Here is a 22,775-nt window from a genome sequence, read left to right as displayed (position 1 = left end):
TTCATATAATAAAGTAGAATTTTTTTGTTAAGAAAAACAAGAAAACCAGTTCTGAGAGAAAAAAGGCCAGTATGAACTGATTATTCAAAGTTGGATTATTCATAGAATAAGAAATAGTAAACCAGAAAATTATTCTGGAAAAAAAAAAAAGAAAGATCTTTGTGAATGAATTTCCCCTTCAGTTGTTAATATCTATTCTACAAAATAGAAAAAAAAAAAAAAAGAAAGAAAGAAAAGAAAAGAAAGTGACATAATCAACACAGGTTAATTTCAGTTTTTGAAAACAATAGAAAAGAAAGTAATCCTATAAATTATGTAGCCAGGCCAGCGAGTGCATCCACTTTTTAGTTCTATTGTGCCCCATATACTAATAATTCTGGAGAACTTCTGGAGAACTATCAACAAAAACAGAACTTGGCCAAAGATATCCAAAGATTAACCTTTGAAAGAGTATATACATATGGCTTAAAACCACATGTGAAAAAAAAAAAAAAGATTCACTTTTGAGTTCTGGTGCATGTTCATGTTAATGATTCCTTTTTATGAAACTTTCTAGCTATGAGCATCTCATGCAGGTTAAAAGAAAAATTACTAACAATTATGTACTTTCAACTTTATTTTTGCAACCATTACTAGGTAAGATCTTTATAAGACCAGATTTGAATTAAATTTACCCTCTTTGAAAAGTGGTGTTTAAAAACTCATCTATCATATACATGATTCTTTGAAGAAAATGCCTACAGGAAATCATATTAAACAACAAGAATAACAAAATAAGTAAGCAAACAAAAACTTTGGATTCACCCCAAACTATATTCCACCAATTTTACAATTAAACATATATACAGAGTTATACATTTTTACTAATCCCATTGAAAAGCGGAACCAAAAAAAAAAAAAAATTCTAGTCTTTTGATACCATTGAAAGATAAATGTTGATGTTGTCTCTAGAAGTCCAAATACACTTTCCTTTATTCCTGTGGATTTGAGGTTTTCTCCACTTAGAATTCTGTGGCCATATTTTAAAAGCCATTTTTTTTTTGTTTTGGTTTGGTTTTCCTTTGTTTATTTTTTAAAATTATCATGAGGCAATCAACACTAAAAGTAAAATCCTTGTTTTGAAGCTAAGTAGGAATGAACTATGGAGGTAAATTTCAGTTAATCATGATAATTTTTGAAATTCACTCAGATATGACTGTTCTACCTCTCTTAAAAGACTGAGTATAAAGTACAGAAGGGGAAAGGAATCTCTAGAAATGAGAAAGGAGTAGTTTTTGCTTTATAAATAGCAATATATATATTTTGGGAGATGTTAGAAGTACAGAGAATTCTAAAATCACAAAGGTAATAATGTAAGAGGAGAAATTTGAATTTAAGACTTCTTTAATCCAAATCTAGTACTCTTACCTTTACATTACTCAGAGATATAAGTAAAACTGAAAGTTATATAATGAGACCTCACAACAACCTTTTGAAAAATCTATTACTTTTTTTAGTTTTCTAGTGGAGACACTGAAGCTGAGGGACAATGTGACAATTAGAGCAACACAGTTAGATCCTGATTAGTATAAATGATAAGTCCCCACAAATGTATTACATTATTTAAATTCACACTGAAAAATACAATTGGATTGGAACCAGTTATGATATTTTACATAATTATAGCAGTGAAAATTTGAATACATGTGACTACTTTACTGGATTCCTCATTTCAGCCAATTAGGACTTCTATGTAAGTGATATAAATCAATAGTAGAATTTATCTTTTCTGACTCTTAAGTCCAGAATTCTTTCTATTAAATAAAACCTGCCTTAATGATATCAGGATGTCCAATATATGGAGATAAATATGCCTGAAAATGGGAATGTGAGAAGGGGAAGAGAAAAGGAAGTGAGAGGTTAGCTAATCTCCGATGTAAGAAAATTCATTCATTCAATCAATAATCATATATTAAAACTCTATAGAAGATAAATCATATAAACCCTGGTTTTGTCAATTAAATTAATAAAATTTTGTTGAGTTCCTTATACACACATATATACATACATATGTATACACACATATTCCAAGTACTATGAAATACTATTAAGTGTGATCTATGCATTTCTCCAGGTACTTCCATGTAGTCAGGATAGATATCAACTCAAGAAAATATGCTCATGTCCAAAAACACAAGGTATTGTCATATAGACATTCTGCTAATCAATCAACAAATATTTATTAAGTGCTAGGTAACTAACTAAGTGCTAGGTATATAAATTAGTCATTAAGATATGTATCAAAAACCACACATTCTAATAGTAGAGGAAAATAACTTTTCTATATGGATTTATGTAAAGTACATATGGAACATGCGATGGTCCGAGCTAGCTCCTCTGAAGGCTCAGAATAAGGCCTTGTCAGAATAAGGAAAAGTCCTTGCCCCACGTTGTAGACACCAATTTGTAGTGTGCTATTGTCTCCAGAAGCTGCCTATCGCTCTCTGGGAGGAGATCTGCTGTGTCAACTCAAATCTCTTGGACAGACTCTTCTTCCTGTAGAGAATCGTTGTCTCCAGACAGTTGCCATCAACTCTGGTCCAGAGAAGTGATTTCCCTTCCTGCAGAGAGCCGCCTCAAGTCTCATCCAGACAAAACTCTCCTTTCCTCCAGAGCTGCACGCTTTTATCCTCCCAAAGAATGGGCATGGCATAATGCAAAGCCTTCTGGGAAAAATTACTTCAACCAATGAACTTGCTCCTCCTAAGCATGCAAGCTCTTCCCCAGGAATTTAAAGGGGTTGAACTCCTAGTAAAGACCAGAACTAGAGAATTGTTAAGTACCCAATTAGCTCTTAGTAAGAACCTAATATCTCATTATCTCATTAGCACTCAGTAAGAACCTAACAGGAACATAAAGTAACCATGGAAGGGAAATTACAGCTTAGAAGAGTTTCTGCAAAAGGAACTGTGAGGCCTGAATCTTTAAGGAAAGGACAGATTGTAAAGAGATAAAGGAGAAAACAATGAGGCAGGTGCACAGTGATATTGGACATTGTGTGTGACAGTAACATGCATGGAGTGGGGGACCTTGTAAAAGTAAATCAATAAGACTATACCTGGTTTAAATGACAAACAAAAAAGTTTATATTTTCATCTTAGAGATATATAAAATTATTTGATTTTCTGGGTGGGTGGCAGGAATCAGTATGTTTTGAAAAAGCTTAAAAGAAACACACACACAGAATATTTTGTAGTTATTAGGTGAGGAATGAGAGAGAGGAGAGACATGAGACAACAAGACATTTAGGTTATTATAATGGAGGAAAGATATTGAATGCCTGAAATGTGGTGGCATTTGAAAATTGAAAGGAAGTTGCATACACCTAGAGATGTGATCAAAGTAAAAATCATGAAATTTAGTCTCTGATGGCGTGTGTAAGGTAACTGAGACTAAAGATTTGAAGATGTAAACTTTGTTGTGACTCTGAGACTAGAAAGATCTAGGTCTTCTTAACATATAGAACTTAAATCTCTTCTGGTGATGTCATCATGTTATTTATATTATATTAGGCTTGTTTAATCATCCCTGATCTCTTATAGAATCTGTGCTGAAAATGGAGCATAGCCAAAAGCTGGCCAGTGGCTCTAGTTGATCTCCTGGCTTTGTTTGTGCCACATTATTGTGTCATAGTCACTGACAATCATAGTTAAACATGGCACAATTAAGTATAAAATTGAAAACTTTTTGCTTCTAGCTTTTGGCTTCAGAGATGTTAACTTTAGGTGCTATCTGTTTTCTATAAAATTACTAATAGGTTCTCCCACTCTTTTTAGATTAAAACCCATCCGTTTAAACTATAGCTCTTTTAGGGATAAGAGTCCCTCAAAATCTGGTCATTAAACATGATGAAAAATTAGCAGCCATTTTTCTCCCCCCCAATTTTTTTTTAACAATTATCAGAAGTTTTTCCATAATATATTTGTTTTCTCCAAAAGACAAGAAACCTCATCCAAGGGGCTTAGTCATTTGGTATAAAAAAAAAAATAGCTCACTAGGGACAGCTAGTTGTTGCAGTGGATAGAGTACCACCCTTGAAGTCAGGAAAACCTGCGTTTAAATCTGGCCTCAGACAATTAAAACTTCCTAGTTGTGTTATCCTGTGTATATCCTTGACTTTAAACCTGAGGGTACCTATCATTTAGCAGCAGAGTAGACTCATGAAAACAGTTATGATTTCAAATCTTACCTTTGCCACTTATTAAGTAATCTTAAGTGCTTCTTTAATCCTTCTGGGCCTTAAGCTTCTAATTTGTTAGTTATTGATAACATACAATACCAACTTAAAAAGTTATTGTGAACATCATGTTAGATTAATGGTAAACATTGAAATAGGAAAATCTTAAAAATTGTAAGGGTCCTTTAAATGGGCGGTGCCACAGCGCAACAGGAGATTTGAGTGGCCCAGAAGTAATCTCTGTGGATATTGGACTGCCCTGTGGGTGGGATCCTGGCCATATTGAGATAGCTTTGTAATGGGTGACCCTTTATAAGCCCACTGCAGACAGCAGTCACTGTGTCAAATATTATGAGGAATTTATATTGGGCTTTATAAAAGCATAGCTTAGAACAATCCTCTGACCATTCTGTGTAAGCATATATCCAGTTATTCTCATTGTTCCATTTTATATTCTATAATAAAAAGAAGGGAAAAAATTGAATAATTTTAATAAAATACTTCAAGGTGGTGATAATCTTCAGTTGTGAATAGTTATATCTATGAATGATGTTAACTGTACTTCCCATCTCCTATGAGAACTTCAAGGAGAAAAAAAAAGGCATAAGCCAAAGTAGGCCATAATTTGACTTAGAAATCTCTGGAATATGCTTTAGTTTAAAGCGGAGGAATTTTGTGAATAAGGCCAAAGAACCCTGGTGCTAAATAAATATAGTGCTAAAACAAATATAGTTTGATACTCAGTAATCTTGTTAGACTTTGGGTCAATGATGATCTAAAATATCCAATAGAATCCATAGCTAATATAATCGGAAGATGAGAATAAAGGAGGTAAAAGAAAAGAACCAAAGTTGTAAAGAAGAAGATAATTTAGAGGGAAAAGATAACAAAGCATCCATTGAAGAACAAAAAAATAGCTAACCATCAATGGAATCAACACCAAAAGTTTCAATTATATTCAGCAAGTATTTGACAAATGACTACTGGATTTCAGGTACTATGCTAAGCTTAGGAATACAAAAACAAATAGTATTTACTTTGAAGGAGCTTTTATTTTATTGGAAAGAAATAAGAGATTCCAAATATAATGAAACCAGGATAATTAAAGTCATCTGCAATAGAAAGAATGGTTCAGTAGAAACGGAACTAGAATTTGGAAGTTGAGTTCAGTTCCCAGTTCAGTCACTCACCATGAGACAGAGTAAACCATTTTACTCCTATCTGAGACTTGGGAAAAGTTTAGGACTAAATGATCTCTGATCTTTTCTACCTCAAATATTCTTTATTTTCTGAATGAGCTGAAAGGGAAAAAAAAGTTTCACCAGTTCACAAACTTCAAGATTTTATTTCTATTAAAAAATACATGTTAGATTGTACAAAGATCAGCCTTTTTGAGACAAACTTGGCATCTTTTGGCTAAAAATAATCACAAATTACTTTCTATTTACACCTAGGCACTTTCAAAGTTCCAATATAAATTGGTAAGAATCAATTTACTGAATGCTGAATAGAAGCTTGAGGCCACAAAACATATTACAGTATTATCAAGACTTTATATAAATACCATATATCATGTACCTCACATTGTTGGCCTCTGCATGCTTTGGAGGAAGAAGTGTGGTTGTATTATTTACTAGAAAGCTCAATATTACACAGAGTAGAGCATTGGGCCTCAAGTTAGGAAAACCTGAATTCTAATCTGACCTCAGACATTTACTACCTATGTTATTCTAGTTTTCTAGTCAGTTTTCTGACCACCAGCAATTATGGTTTAGTGCCTAATTCACAATATTCAATTCCTATTGTCTTTGGTTCAGGATACACATAATTGTCATAATCTCTCACATAAAAGCAGAGTAATTATAGATATAGGTGGAAATTAGCTAGCTCTTGCTAATACTGATAGTACTTTTGCAAGACTTTAGCTCCCTTTCTATGACTGCCATTGTAAAGCCTTCTTTATTTAATAAATGTATCTTCTTTCCTCCCTAAAAATCACTAACACACTAAGTACTCCATCACTCTCACCAATCACTTAATGATCTTCCCTCTTCTCCAAACCCTTTTCATACTTTCTATTTTCACATCTTACATCTGTATGAGACAAGTTTTCTAGAGCAAGCAGACGATTTCAGAATTTTAAAAGCTTTGCTCAGCCATTGCAGATTTTATATGTATTAAGATAATTTTTGATGCCTTGATTATTTAAGAACAGGGTAATTCATTGGTGGCATGGTTGTTCCATTGATTGATGGACTCTACATAGTGTCTCATGTCAGTGAAAGAATAGCCCTTATATAAAAAATAAAAACTGATCTAAATTTGATTTCCTATCCATACACCCCAAATGAATAGAACTCTCTTTCCATTCCAATTTTCTATCATTTCAGGATATTATGAATGATTTTAATAATCTATATGATATAATTGGATTTGGAATGCAAAGCACAGGAAAATTATAAAGTTAACATACATTAACACATCTTCCATCTCAAAATTTCCAGGTTTTTTACTTATTTTAAATTAGATCATTCAACAATATTTGTTAAACTGGTACTATTTACAATGAATTGGGCTCAGTTTTTTCTTATTTATTTCATATTTCTTTCTGTGCCACTGGCATACATTCTCGGTGAAGTTTTCCCAGTTTACCAATAGTTACAGGGTTTTAGACAGTATTATACTTTCACCAAGAAGTATAAACTAATAGTAAGTATGAATACAGTTAAATTCCCATTTTTTGGTCCTATCAAGACTGAATACCTCATAATGAATAAAAGTTGCAATATATATCAGCAACATTTTTGTAAGCCCAAAGAACTAGAAATAAAATAGGTTTAATTTGGGAAATATAAAACAAATTAAAGGATGTACTTACAGTGGAATTTTGCTATAGTAGAAAAAGTAAGGCAGATCACATGGATGAAGAATTATTTTATTGTTGTTTATGTTTAAACATGCATTTGAATGATAAAATAAACAAGGAACAATGATAACATAAAATTTGGCCAACAATATGCCTGTCTGGAGCAGAAGGTACAGATAAATGATGAACTGGATTGAGTTGATAAAAGTTATGAAACTGGATTGTTTGAGAAAATTTCAAAGCTTTTTAAATGACTCTGTAATTATGACAAAAGCAAATATTTTCTATATCAACATATTACTGCATTCCTACATATGAGCAAAACATTGAATATTATTTTCTCTGAAGTACTCCTGATAAGTATCCTACAAAGAATAATAAGGGAGATGAGTGTGAATAGGCTGCAACATATAACAAATGTTGCACAACAAATTATAGGAGAAGGGATGTCATTAAATAAAAAAAAAAAAAAAATGCTAAAAAGAAAAAAAAAAAGAAAGAAAAAAAAGAAAAGATAGGTTGGTCAAGTAGCAAAAGTGGCAGTAAGAGAGCCAGAGTATTCCCCTCATAATTTTGATTTCTGACAAAAATATAAGGAATACCTTTATGAAAATTCACTGTGCATTTAAGAGAACATAAACAAGATTCATACTGGTAAGACAGATATGTATGGGTTGTGATTTACTAAGTGAGAAGAAAGTCCAGAATCAATGGCATCACAGATTTATTTGAGCAATATTTAATAGAAAACTTCAGGCCTTGGGGATCGAATACAATATTTGGAATTAGGAAGACCCAGGCTCAATTCCTGCAGGATATAGTAATCATTGTAATGTAATCAATTGTAATTATTGACAAGAAACCATTCATAGCCCAAGGCAATTATGATAATAAGACTTTAATTTATTGAAAAATTGGCAATTTTTAGGTATAGAATTAATTTCTATAAGAGAAAATTTCTATATTTGTAAATTAGATCATGTTTACAAACCAAAAGGAGATAAAAAGGGCAATTGGAGGACTCACAAATATCAGAATTTTCAGTCATTCCAAGGAGCATAAGTCTATATTGGCAATAATAAAGAAGAGAGGCAAGCAATATTGAGATGGGTAGCATATGAACACTGAGAATTTTGGGAGTGGTTTGGAAAGGGGAAAGACAGATTTTTATGCTTTAATATTTGCGATTAGGGTAAAAAATGTAGGATAAAATGGGATAAACTAGATCCACTAAATATATTTTTTTTCTCTTTCATTAGTTAAATTACTCTTCTGTCTCTTTTTTATAACCTATTGTGAGAAAATTATCTTTGTCAAGGCCAACCAGATTCAAATCCTCATTTCCTCTTTTAAATTGTAATTGCATTTTATCTACTACCTTTATTTTACACCATCTTTCCTTCTGCCTTTGTCTTATTCTTTGTGTCAACAGACTATAACTTTTCCATCTGAACTCTTATTGCTTAATCCTAAACTCATCCAGGAACAACAACAACAACAACAACAACAACAACAACAACAAAAAAAAAAAAAGTTGAAATAATAAAGCAAACTTAATGGAGAATACAAAATGATAAAGTTAAGACCAAGAGTGACTGTAAGGCCTCCTGGGTACTCTCCTACACTCTGACTAGACCTCAATTTGCTTTGGTCAAATTTCTTCTAGGCACTAATGTTGCCAGATATGCAAAGCTCTATTGTTGGCCCACATCAAATCTCTTTACAGACTCTCTTTTGGGTGAATTTATTATCTTAATGATTACAATAATGATCTCTCTTCAAAGGACATTCGAATCCAATCCTATTCAATAAGTCAAACAAAATTTACTAAATTATTCACTGTATTTCAGGCAGTGAGCTAATGGTTGGGAATGCAAAGAAAGAGCTTTGCCATAAAGTGTCCAGATTCTAATATTTTAGTGGTTCTACAAACTTTCTTCAGAAACTGCCTTCTAGATGTTGCTATTTGGTTTTGTCAAAAGCATTTAAAATTCAACATGTGGAAAACAGAAATAATTATTTAGACATTTTCCACTATCAAACCTTGCTGGAGAAGATGCCACTATCTTTCTAGTCACCTTCCATTTTTCCCCTCACTCTTCTACACCATTTAGTATGTTTCCAAGTTTTATTGATTCTTCCTTTATTTATTTTCCCCCACCTTGTTCATCTTTTTTTTTTCCTGCACACACAATTCAGATACTCATTATTTCTCACTTAGACTTAGATATTCTAATACTTTTCTAGTTTTCTTCCGTTTCCAAGCTGTTCCATTTGCAATCTAATATCTGGACAATTTTCAAATTGGCCTTCCTAAAAAACAGGTTTGAACATATCACTCATTTTAATGGGAATTTCCACTGACTCCTTATTCCTGATAGGATAGTAGAGAAAACTCATCTTGGCATTTAAAGCTCAGAGCAAGCTGGTTTCTCCTTACTTTTCAAGACTTGTTTTCCTGTTCCCTCTTCAAATACTTTCTATTTAAACAACTGTCTTACCTGATCTTCCCAGGATTCAGCATAATATTTCCTATCTCTGTGAATTTGTTAATGCAATATTATATTCCCTCCTGCCTTCTTTGAAAGTTCTTCTTCTTTCCACATTCACTTTTGAACTTCCCCCTTATTTTAGAGCCTTTTAACAAAGTCTTCTTGATCCTCTTAATCATTATTTCTCACTTCTTCAAATTATCATATTATACTTGTATCTGTCCAATTTTGCATTCCCCAGATGAATATAAACTTTGAAGGCAGGACTGTTTGTTTCTTTTGTTGTTATTTCTTGTATACCCAACATCTTAGCAAAGTTCCTTATATAAATGAGAAACTTAATGAATGCTTATCAAATTCAATTGCTGAATAAATAAACTGAAATGTATATTGACACAAGATTCACTTGGCTAATGATTCTATACTCACATCTAGCTGAATTCTGACTTGTCCTTGATATAGAGAAAAAGTCCTGACAAATTCTTTCTGCAAGTACATGTTCTTGCTCTTCTCGTAAAATCTTACTTGTTGCTGATTATTCTCACAAACTTCCTAGACTAAGTTTTTCTATGGTTATGGTGCCATCATATTAGCAAAACTCTACCAACTTTCACAGAATGTTTGATGTGGCATACCTTCCTCCCCTTATACATAGAAAATATAATAGCCTTACAATTTACCTACAACAGTGCTAGACACTTCAGTCCCTTTAATGGCAAATAAAAGTAATTTCCCCCACATATTATTATCTGTTATTTTGCTTTATTTTTTCTTATATCCCAATTTCTTCTTACCTTTCCTAATGATTATTATTTCTATCAGGTGTATCAACATCAATGAAATCATTCGTGCAGGCAAAAGAAATGCATGATGGCTTCATAACAATAGTGAAGACAATGTAATATGTAAGGACAGAAGGTGGGAAAAATTAAGAACAGAAAAAGAAATCATGGCAGAGATGGTTTTTGAGTTATTCTTTAGAAGAGTATGATTTCTTTTTTTTTATAATTTTTATGTACCAGATGTATGCACATGGGTAATTTTACAGCATTGACAATTGCCAAAACTTTTGTTCTAATTTTTACCCTTCTTACATGTTAAATATGTTAAAGTATAAATTAAATACAATATAGGTATACATCGCCAAACAGTTCGTTTGCTGTACAAAAAGAATCAGACTTTGAAATAGTGTACAATTAACCTGTAAAGGAAATCAAAAATGAAGGCGGACAAAAATAGAGGGATTGGGAATTCAATGTGGTGGTTCATAGTCATCTCCCAGATGGGTATAGCTGGTTCAGTGATGAGTATGATTTCAATAGTGATAAAGAAGTGTAGAAAATGTTATGTATGTGATTAATGACAGGAACTAAGATACTAAGGGAAAATTGTACAAGAGGTAGCTGGTGAGGGGAAGAGAAAAGAATACCTCAGTTTGGCTGGAAGGTGGAATAGTCAAGACAATTCAGACACAAAGTCAGAGTGATAATGTACCTAGTCAACTGAGTTGTTTGAAAAAGAACATTAATGATAAAAAAGAACATGGATAAGGTAAGACATCCAGGATATATGATCAAGGTTAAGGTGATTATGTGAGTACCTATTAGGAAAAAAAAATGAATACATACATGCACACATTTATGTGGGAAGATCATCCAATGTGCTCATGGAAAGGAAGAATTTGTTGGGGGAGGATGAGGAATGACAGAAAGCAAGTAAAGGATATGGGAAATGAATCATTGATTTATGTCAGTTATTTATAATATACATCTTATGACAGAGTCCTCTTTTCTCAAATATTTTATATGCCAATGAAATATGAACTCTGGATTTCACTTTAGAGCTCTGTTTCCCCAACATCACCATCCTCATATCTAAGATACCCATTTCCCCAATGTGGTTTGCATAGTTTTATGAACATACACAATCATAGATTTAGGAAAATACATTGCCACTTTTCCTCAAGTTTGGCCTTGTGATTTTAATCATCAGTGCAAATGTTATTTGGATTAGAACTGGGCATCTGAAAAGAGAGAAAATGCAGAGATTTGTTTGATGGTGTAGGATCAATTTTGCAAATAAACAGACTGTCCCTTAGGCATGACCATTTAATACATTGACAAATATCACACTACTTTGATAGTTGCATGACAAGTAAACATCTCCTCCCAACAGGGATCTTGTTTTAGGTAAAAGGGCACAAAGAGCAAAAACTGCTACTCTCATATATATCTAAAAGGAATAGATTAAAGAACTGTATGGAACAGTTTTTCCTTCTCCTAGAGGACTAGAGCTAGACAAGCTCTAACCATTTATTATTCATTTTATCTCAAAGCATATTTTTATTCAAACCACCCTAAAAAGGGAAATGGATTAAAAAGAACACTAGCCTGGGAGTAGAACTTCCTATCTCTCCTATTCTCTGTTATGTTGTGAAGATAAATTATCTCTTTTTCCTCCTATGGTTATATGTCAACATCTTCATCTTTTCAATGGTGGTAGAACGTGCTTTTCAAAATCTTACATAAAGGAAAGAACATTAGGTTTCTAGGTGGAAGGGGTCAGGATTTAAATCCAGATAATCTACTGTCCATTTTATAGGCAACTCTAACAACTCTATAGTTGTTATATAACAACTCTATATAACAACTCTCTAGGCCATAATTTCCTCAACTATAAAATTCATTCTTTAGACTTGATCATCTCAATTCTCTCTTTAAAATCTTTTAAAACTATTACATATTACATCTCTCTTGTAAGTGTTAACTCATGTAAGTTCTGAGGACCTTCAATCTAAATCTCCATTGTCACAGATAAGTAGGATTCCTAGAGTGAAGCAGTTTACATTTCCTGTTCTGTCTTGGGGTATCCCTGAGACTATGTGGGGTGATGTCTGATGTCCTTAGTTCAAGTCCCCACAAGGGGATTTTCCTCTAGGATTATCAGTTAAGATATTTTATTAAGATACTTTATTAAGCTGGTCTTCAGTCATCTTTACAAAGTATAAGGTATACCACAAATGTGGTAATCTTCCATTTTATACTTCTTTTTTCATCTTTTTTCTTGCTTATTTTGTTTCTTCTTTTAAGATTTCACCACCACTCCCATATTTCACAATACTTATACAAAGATTTTATTGTTGGTGTTACTGATTTTGTTACAACACATTTCTCCTCTGATATTCTCAGTGGGATAAAAGTTAATAGTTAATAGCAACATAATATCCCTTCACATCAGGTTCATCTCATATTCAGCCTAATGCAAAGAAAGTAACCTGGTTATACTATGAATTAATGATCTCTGCACTTTGCATGCAACATTTGAGCTTCAAAAAATAAGGTATTCAAAGCATCAATTGGAAAGTCAGGAGGACCTGAGTTCCAACCCAGCCTCAGACATTTAATACTTCCTAGTTGTATGACTGTAGGCAAATCACCCAATTGTTTCAAGAAAAAAAAAGAAAAAAGAAACACAGAAACAAGGTATTAAAATTCAGCATGGATTGTAGATAGAATGTTTGTTTTGGTGCTTCCAACGCCTAAATTCAACTCTTACCTCTGATAACTATATAAGGTTATCACTAAGCTTCTTTAGTCCAAGACTAAAAATTGCAAAGAAAATGTTAGCTTTATTTCTAGAGGGAATTTCCTAATTAGTTATATTTTCATACAAATTAAATCCTAAGCCTTGATAATTATAATATACATTGCAATAAGGAATGTGAAATACTTTGGAAGCCAAAGTAAAATTCTTGCCACCAGTAAATTGCATGTTAGATAGCAATAACAATAACAACATTTATCTAATAACCACTATGTGGTCATTTTGTCTTTATTCAATTTTCATATAACCTTTTTCTATTACCCAGTTTGGTTTGGCCTTTTGAGAAAATGTAAAATAACAAAGTAGTTTTTTTGGTTTTTCCTTCATCATGTTGGTTTAGAAAACCATAGTTTCTTCTCCATAAAGACACAGAACCCCATTATATCAAAGCAACTGCACTGAGTCAACTTCAAAGATAATATTTGGTTGTCAGAATAAGAACAGATAGATTTAAATGGAAGGCAACAGCCAACATATCTCAAAGGTCACAGGGTATCTCCTAGTATCAACCATTCTTTGAATATTAAAGTATACCTTTAATATATTTGTTATTAATGTGTGTATTTATACACAAGACCACTGTTTCAACTAGTTTAACCCATTTATTTTATAGATAAGGAGCCTAAGGTACAGAGGACTGACTTCTTCAAAATTAACCAGGAAAGTGTCTAACTAATAGTTATTTTTTCCCATAATTAAAGTGCAAGTTGTGTAAGTTCCTCATGCCACATAGGTATAATGATTAAGAGATTTCCCAAAAGATAAAGTATGGCTTCTCAAGTGATCATCACCTTCTGTTTTTAGTGAGCAGCAGACAGATAATTAAGAAAAGTAGAGGTAGTGAATCTAAGAGAACAGGTTAGTATTTAGATTTTCCTGCTTTGCCAAAGAGAAGAGACAAAATAATCATTTGAGCTGCTGGCATTTGTTAAGTGCCATCATTCACAATGCTAGTAGGGTAAAGGCTGCATGATCTCAGTTCCTACTAAGTCAGAAATATTAAAATATATATCTCCAGAGATGTGTGTCATCAGGTACTATGTTTGTTATTTTGGTTTTTAGAAGTGTCTCAGAAAGATAATGTCTAAGAAGAATCTGGTTTTATCATTAAGTAGGTACATTACAAGAGATTAATCAGTTGACTTCCCTGGGCCTCAGTTTTTGAAGTATAAAATAAGAGAATTATCTCTGCCTAGGTTGTGATTGTTAAAGAAGCAAACAATACAAATTTTACACAAAGAAGCACACACATATATGTATATACATACATATATATATATACATATGTGTATATATATATACATATGTGTGTATATATATATATATATGTATACAGATTAGTTACATATTTTATGAGTAAACTGTATGGAGAGAGAGAGAGAGAGAGAGAGAGAGAGAGAGAGAGAGAGAGAGAGAGAGAGAGAGAGAGAGAGAATGGATATATTTGCATTTATTCAACCACCTATCAGTTTGTAGATTGTAAAATCCAATTATGGTTCACCAGAAAGCATAAACTAATATGTCTAGTCTCCTCTGCTCAACCTTCTCTGAGAAGTCATTTATTCCAGGAGAGGGGCCACCTGATTCTGCTCAGGTAAGGTGATTTGGGGTAAGTATTCCTCTTTCAATAATACTAATTTAGAAAAGATAACTTTTAGTTTTATCTATACTCATGATCATGATCTATTAAAAGTAATGAAATGATTTTAGTTTGGGTTCTTTTTTGATGTTAACCTTCAAGCCAGCTTTTACACTTTCCTCTTTCTCTCCCATCAAGAAACTTCTTAATTTCTCTATGTTCTGTTATCAGATTGATCTGCATATGTGAGATTGTTGAAATTTCTTCCAACAACTTTAATTTCATTTTTTTCATGTGTGTATATAAACATATACATATATGTACATAAACACATACATCTATCCATATAAGATTAGGCACATATGTGTATTTGTATAAGTACACAAAGATATCCACATTTATCTATTCATATATGTGTGTGTATGTGTGTGCATGCATATAACACATACATATGTATCTCCAAGGACTTTCCAAGCAAGATGCAGCTCCATAAGGAAGGAATATAGCAAATAAAAAGCAAATTTCTTTATCCAAATTGAAAGAAGGTAGAAATCAAAGTTGGTGTATAAATGAGAATTCAGACAATAGAGATTGAATAAGCTCTCCTGGGAAAGCTTATATGAGGAATAAAGGAGAGGAAAGGTTCATCAGAGCTAACATTGAGATTTAAGATAGTAATACTTTCAAATGAAATACAGACATGTTGAGAAATGATAGTTTTAACCCACATATTAACTGAAAGGACAATGCAACAGTTTTTTGGTACAGAAAGAAGTAAAAAATGAATGAAATTGCTTCACTAAAAAGATATGGTTTCAAAATGAAGCAAGTTTTATTACAATAACACATGTGACCAAGTGTCAACTACAATACCATAATCAGTGATTATGAGTCACTAAAGGCTTTGGATAAGGAATGAAAATATCACCCTGGATACCAAATTCATAATTATTGGGAAAATAGCTGGTGTCATTAATATACATTTGGAGTTCTGTGGCATAGAATCACTACTCTATGTTGTGAAGGACTGAATCATCTCCCTCCTAGCTCATTCATTCATTTATTAAGCATTTCATAAGCATGCACAATTTTCAAAGCACATGTTGAAGGTCTTATGTATCCCACAGTGTAAGGGGGAAAGCACTAATAGGACTGAATGTTTTCATGTAAGCAACTTCCCAGAATGTTGAAGAAGATCTACAATTGTGACCCTTTCAATAAGAAATCTTCCCTAGCTGTCTTTTAACAGAGAATCTACAAAAGAGATGGTGGTAGAGCAGAAAGCAAAGAGCAAGAAACCAGACAAATTGTACATAAAATTGATTTTCTGGAGAATAGAACCAAAAAAGCAGAATTTAAGACATTACTTTAGGACTATTGTACAGTCTGATCCTGGGATTACATTAGGATTCATAGACCATTAGTATTACTATTTTCTATTACAGTGGTGGAGGTGTGATAGATTATGGATATATTGAGTTTAAGATGCTAATAAGGCATGCAGGAACTGTCCAGCATGCAGTTGACAATAAGAAAGTTATTCTATTTTCAGACTCATTTTTCATTGCATTTCCTCTTTGAAATCTTGGCAATATCCATAGATATACTCTAGATGAGATACTCTAGATGATCTGAGTATAGGAATATGGTTGTATACATGGTACAGGCATATGAATTAGACCTATGTTTTCTTCGATATAAGGAACTCCCTCATGAGGAAACTCCTTTTATAAATCCATGTTGCCTGTAAGGTAAAATCTCAGATTGTTCCTTCATAGACTGAAAGGGTAAATGACCTACTCAAAATCACATAGTCAATATGAGTTAGAGGTTGGAATTTAAATAAGATTTTCCTGGTTCAGAGGAGAAAAAAGAAAGGAAATAAGCATTTGCTTAGAGCCTGTTTATGTCATTTATTTTGCTAAACACTTTACAAATCTTATTTCATTTGATCTTTATAACTTTGAGTGATGATTTGTAATTATTCCAATTTTAAAATTGAGGAAACTGAGATAAACAAAAATTATTTTATTTGCTCATGGTCACTCAGCTAATAATTATGGCCTTGTTGAACTCCAGTCTTCATAATTCTAGTTATCCACTGTGTCACCTCATTGCCTAGGTAATACTGGCTTTCTATCTGCTATGCCATACTATCTTTATGTAGATGACTGCTAATTTTTTTCTAAGACATTCTTCCCCAGTTTTAGTTTCAAATTTTCATTTGCCTGCTTATTGTATTTTGACATTATCAAAAACTCATTTTACCTAAAACTAAATTCAACAAAAATTAACCCCCAAATCAGTTTTTATTTCTTCCTGAGACAACATCATTATACATTATTTTATGCTTTGAAAGTCAAATCAATTATTAGTACTTTGACCACTGTCTAACTTTGAAATCTGATGGATACAGATGTTTTGAATTCATAAAAACCAATGACCCTTAAAATACCAAACTTATTCACCATTTAGGTACTAGAGCCACAATATAGGCATAATCATTGATATAGAAGTGGCTCACTTTCTCACTATCAGAAGCATGAATTATTACAACTGTGCTACCCCCAGGCAAATAGAAAGAAGAAGCCTGAGAGTGGCAGGCTGCCACATACATATATACCACCAATGATCCTGATCCTTACTCTTAACAGCAATTTTTGTGGTAAGATTGCTCCCATAGAGAAGAGATCATTCATTATCACCAATTGTCAGCTACCTGCCATGTACAAGGCAAGCAAGCCAGACTAACTAAAATAACAAATATCCTGAATGACTTAAGGAAACAAGATATGCTAAGCAAGTCAAGCCATACCCTCTAATTTGATTGCTATCTTTTTCTTGGGCCTGGATGGAGACTGTCAAGGATACTGAACCAGAGAAGCTTGGTGATAGTCATTCTTCCACCCCAACCTACATAACCATCACCCTTAAAAGTACCTACTGTGAATGTAGCCTGGCACCTTCTACTGCAATTGTTACATGCACAGCTATGAAAGACCTAGAGAAGAAAATTATGGAAATAGTTGGTTATATTAGAAACTGATATATCAGTGGATAAGATATTAAATTATCACATTAAAGATAAAGTATTATAATCAAGTGATATGAAAAGGAGGTATCACTTGCTGTGTTGCTGTATACAAACCAGTGTAAGACCTTGATATCTGCCTTATATTTATTATATTTTATACATGTTTTCTTTTCCATTAGAATGTGAGTTCCTTGACTGAAGGAACAGTTTTACCCTTCTATTTATATTTGCAGAATTTAACACACTGCTTTGCACATATTAAATATTTAACAAATGTTTTATTTATTTATTCAGATTCCAAAACTCTATCATCTTTGATTCTTCTTTAAATGGCTGCCAAGTTCTAATCTGGCTCTAAATTTATATTTCTTTGGATTTGATGAAATTCTCTCTTCTACTATACTCACAATCAATAACATGATTTTGTTTTTTTTCTTTATCATGTGTCCTATATTTGTAATACCCCATTTCATTCCCAAGTCTTATTGCTGAGTTATGGACCTTATTTCCTTTTACTTAAATATTGAAAATACATTTTAATTTATTGTTGGACTTCAGGAATCATATCCTTCTAGTCCATCTTTGCAACCTTACCAGATTATCTTTTGAAATGTTACTTTAATCATATCACTCTTCTCTTTTTTTTCATTTTTTATTAAAGCATTTTATTTTCAAAACATATGCAAGGATAATTTTTCAATATTAACTCTTGCAAAATCTTGTGTTCCAAGTTACCTCCTTTTCCCCCCACCCTTTCCCCTAGATGGCAAGAAATCCAATATATGTTAAACATGGTAAAAATATAAATATGTTAAATCCAATATATGCCTACACATATCACTCCTTTCTTAAAAAGAAAAAAAAATCATGCATATTTTTTTAATGTAACAATATCCAACACCTGTAGGTATCAGAAGTGCCTTTAGTCTGTAGCTAACCTATGGTTCCAAATAGTGTTGATAAATTAGGACAAGGAAAGCTTTAAAATCTTTGACATAAAAAAATCTTCCAAAAGAACATTGGTTTTGAACAAAATGTTGTCATTCATCCATAAACATTTATTAATTACCTAGTCTAGTTCTGGGGATTAAAAGAAGCAAAAGAAAATGCTTTCTCTTAGGAAGTTCATGATCTGTAAAAGGAAACAATGAGCAAACAAATTCATAGAGATAAATCATATACAGGATAAGTAGGAAATAATTAACTGGAAACACACTATACTTAAGATAGGTTGAAAAAGCATTCCTGTGGAAGATAAGTTTTAATTGGGTTTAAAGGAAATAAGAAAAAGTAATAGGTAGCAATGGGGAAGAAGAGCATTATAGGTAGGAGATAGGTAGAGAAAATATCAAGAGTTAGAAGAACTTATTTGTGGAAATGTGAGGAGGTCAGTGTCATGAAATCAAAAAGTGCATGGAAACTAGTAAGGTATATGAAGACTGGAAAGACAGAGGGGACTACATTATTAAGGAGTCAATGCAAAATAGAAAAGTTTGCGTATGCTGTTATAGATCACAGGGAGCCATTGGAGCTTGTTGATTATGGGCAAATGGGTTGGCTGAAACTGTACTTTATGAAAATTGTTTTGTTGGCTGAATGAAAAAAGGATTAGAGTGGGAAGAAATCTGAGTCAACAGATCCACCAGCAAGCTACTATGATAGCCCAGACTTGAAGTGATAGGGCCTACTAAAAATATAGTGTATTATGATTTGACATTTATTAAGCTAATGATTTACATCTTTTTTGTTGTTTGTTTATTTGTTTTTTGTCAGGATAAATATATGGACAATCATATTAATCATAATTGAACTCTTGTCTTCTACTTCCCATTGGAAAGATCCTATAGGATCATTGATTCACAACTAGAATAAACATAGGCCACACAGATCACACACTTTACTTGAAAAATAAATTAAGGAAAAAAACAAAAACACTTATTTTAGAAGGCCAACACACAATCCTAAGAACTGAGGACACTGATCTAAAAACAAATACCTATTCTTAAGAAATGTGCATTCTAATTATGGATAGACAACACAAATATGGGATCTGGTGGTGGAATCAGGGTAGGGTGAGGAGAGAGATATTTTGTTCTGGGAAGTCACAGGGAAGATGAATGGAACAAAAAAGCAATTATGTCATACTTCCTTCCCATCGTCAATTGTAGAGTTGATTTGAATCCATTTCTTAGAACAAGAAAGAGAAGAATGGAGTATGTACTGCACCATGGTCGAAAAGCAGAATCCTAGGAAATTGAGATCTGACTTCTAAGATATAGTTTAGAGGGCTGGAGGGACAGCAACTCCTGGAAGAAAAAGGTAGAGTATAAAAAGTCTTAGTTCATGGGAGATATTACCACTGATGGAGTGTAAGTGATTTGCTAAAGATTCACCCAGGCAGCAATTGTGAGAAGCACAATTATATCACTGATTTCTCTAATTCCAAATACTCTTTCCACTGTAGAGTCATAGGGCAGAGGATAAGAGTACCTGGAACTAACTGAAAATTTGTGAAAATGGCAAAAAAAAAATTAAATAGAATCAACTAGAAGGAAAATATAGAAGAATTCACCATCATTTTGTCTTTTTAAAATTTTTTTCTGCACTATAGAATGTGAATTAATCAAGAAACTGATATTTTCCATACATATTCAACTATTAGCACAAATCTAATAACATTGGATTAATATTGAAAGAAAGAGATTTCTATCATGGTCTTCTATAAATAAACAAATGGAATTTCTAACAATTGACAGTGTGATGAATTTATTTAGTATAATCAGCATATTTAGATTATATAGAATTTGAGCCATTCAGAGCTTTTGGAAGCTTGTTTTTTTTTTTGTTTTGTTTTGTTTTGTTTTTTTCTCTGTTTTCACAAATCACTAAAATAAATCCAACTGATTTACCAGCTTCTCAAAAACAGTCTGCCATTTGAAAAAAGAAATAAATCAACAACATCCTCAAAGTTAAATTCCCTGTGTTTCTTTTTTTTTTTTTTTCTCCAAAATAGCCTTTTTTAATAGTGAGAAGTTTATAGGAAAAAAAGTTTCCCTGTAAGGGCAAGATGAAGAGGGAGAGTGACAGGATAAATCTCCTGACTAGATTAGCATCTGACAGAAAATATCTTTACTCCTCAGTTCAACCAAGGAAACAACTTAACCTCTAGCTCTTTAAATTTCATTCTGAGTTCATATTCCATTTGTCACCTTAGGAAGCTGAAGTGTGTTTGCTGACATCTCAAAGGCTCTGAGCGCTCCTTTACTTCAGCAGAAGAGGATGCCTTACAGAACAGTAAAGAAAGTCAAAATCTTGTGGACATCACCTTGACTTTTAGGGCTACAAGTCTATATGTCAAACTAATTCTTGACCTCAGCCACAGAAATGTCTTGTAAGGTTTGGTCTAACTCAGCTGCTTCTACCTAATATGAGCAACAAGGAAAAAGTCATAGGAAAGTCACTGCATTTTCCCCAGATATAAGCATCAGCAAAATATAGATGAATCCTAAATATTCTAATTATTTACAAGGTAAAATCCAGATTTACTCTGGCATTCCAAATTTTGTATAACATGATCTCAACCATCTTTACAATTTTAACTTGTCTTATTATTCTACATGAACTTTCTATCCTCTTATTACTTCATTCATCTTTAGCATCACTGTCACCACACAATTTGATCAACTCCCTTGGAAAACACAACTCTTCATAATATTCCTTTCCATCCTACATGGTCTAAAATAAAATAAAAAAAGGTATCCTCTGTGACACCTTTCTGACCAATTTAACTCACATTTTACTAATCTTAAATATCAATTCATCAATGAATCAAGATATTATATAAAATTAAATTGCTAAATAGCTTGGATAAAAAGACAAAAAGAGAAAAGAAAAAAAAGAATAATGTTTGCTCTTAAGGTGTCTATATTCTATCAGGAAAGATAATAAGAGAGGGGTGAAAGGATGCATTTTATGACACTAAGACTCAAAAAATTTATCTCTGCCTCTCCCAGTAAAATGTAAAATTCAGATATAGAAACATTTGTGCATAGAATACCCTGGGTTATACATTTAAAATTTATATATGTGTAACATGCATTGGTCAATCTGCCCTCTGGGGGAGAGGGGTGAGGGAAAGGAGGGGAAAAATTGGAACAAAAGTCTTGGCAATTGTCAATGCTGTAAAATTACCCATGCTTATATCTTGTAAATAAAAAGCTATAATAAAAAAATAAAATTTATATATGCCGTTATCTCCCTTGATAGAATATAAATTCTTTAGGGGCTGGAGTGTCACTTTACTTTTTCTTTTTTCTTACTATATTCCCAGTATTTAACATATGTAAGTTAACTAATAAACATTTGTTGTTTCATTGACTGTGTATGTGTGCATATATATGTACACATGTAAACTTATATGTTTATACTACATAGATTTTATGGACTGGAAAAGAAACTGAGAACCATGATCCTTATTTTCATTACCACTCATATTGTATGTTCCATCTACTCAATTGCATTTCCAGTTCCCTAGTATGTATGTTTCTTGTTTCTCCAACTAAAATGTAACCCTCTGGATGCCAAACACATGTCTTATTTTATATTTTATCTCATTTAATTCTTGACAAAAGACCTCTTAAGGGTTTTAGACATCATAGGAAATCAAAATCTGATGACATTCCTGTATCTTTTTCATTCCAATATTCAATTTCAACAAGACATATCAACAAAGGGATTAGGAGACTTTCAGAAAGGTTCATCTAGACAAAAACATATTCCTGATTCAAGATCTATTACCTCCAACTTCATACTGTTAAAGAATTAAGGTTTCTTTTAGATATTTCTGCCAGTCACATAATTCATACATTCCTGAATGGGCTAGTACACTGAACTAATTCAGTGGAAAGTCTCATGAACTGATCAGGCTTGTTTGTTTTGTTATTCCCTAGCAAGAGGCTATTGTGCAGATGAGATAAAAGGGTCCA

The sequence above is a fragment of the Sminthopsis crassicaudata genome, chromosome 3, assembly GCF_048593235.1.
Source record: "Sminthopsis crassicaudata isolate SCR6 chromosome 3, ASM4859323v1, whole genome shotgun sequence".
Lineage (NCBI taxonomy): Eukaryota > Metazoa > Chordata > Mammalia > Dasyuromorphia > Dasyuridae > Sminthopsis > Sminthopsis crassicaudata.
This window is presented reverse-complemented; position numbering follows the sequence as displayed.